Genomic DNA, 827 nt, shown 5'->3' on the forward strand with positions numbered 1-827 from the left:
TCTGGCAACCCTTACTGTGAAGAAGTTTTTTCTAATGTCCAACCTAAATCTGCTCTCCATCAATTTGTGGCCATTGTTCCTAGTTACTCCAGGGGGTGCCCTAGTAAATAGAGTATCTCCTATTCCCTGCTGCCCTGCCCTGGTGAATTCATAGGCAGCCACAAGATGACCTCTCAGCCTTCTCTTGTGAAGGCTGAAGAGATCTAGGTCCCTCAGACTCTCCTCATAGGGCCTTGCCTGCAGGCCTCTGACCATACAAGTGGCCCTCCTCTGAACCCTCTCAAGATTCTCTGCATCCCTCTTGAAGTGTGGCATCCAAAAGTGGATGCAGTACTCCAACTGTGGCCTGACTAATGCCATGTAGAGGGGAAGCATCACCTCCCTGGACCTGTTTGTCATGCATCTGCTAATGGATGATAAAGTGCAGTTAGCCTTATTGATCACTTCATCACATTGACTCATATTTATCTTGGAGTCAGCTGTGACTCCAAGATCCCTTTCCGCTGAGAAGGTCACCCCTCAGCCTGTAAGTGTGTTGGTGGTTCTTTTTGCCCAGGTGCAGCACTTTGCACTTGTCCTTGTTGAACTACATACTATTTTGTTCTGCCCATTTTACCAACTTGTCCGGACCTGCCTGGATCTGTTCCCTACCCTCTGGTGTGTTAACTTTGCCCCATAATTTGGTATCATCTGTGAACTTGGACAAGGTGCTCTCCACGCCCTCATCCAAGTCACTGATGAAGACGTTGAATAGCACCGGTCCAAGGACTGAGTCTTGCGGGACTCCATTGCCCACATCTTTCCAGGTCAATAACGACCTGTCCACC

This window comes from Gavialis gangeticus, unplaced genomic scaffold (assembly GCF_001723915.1).
Source record: "Gavialis gangeticus isolate Ggan-Ray unplaced genomic scaffold, GavGan_comp1, whole genome shotgun sequence".
NCBI classification, from domain to species: Eukaryota; Metazoa; Chordata; order Crocodylia; family Gavialidae; genus Gavialis; species Gavialis gangeticus.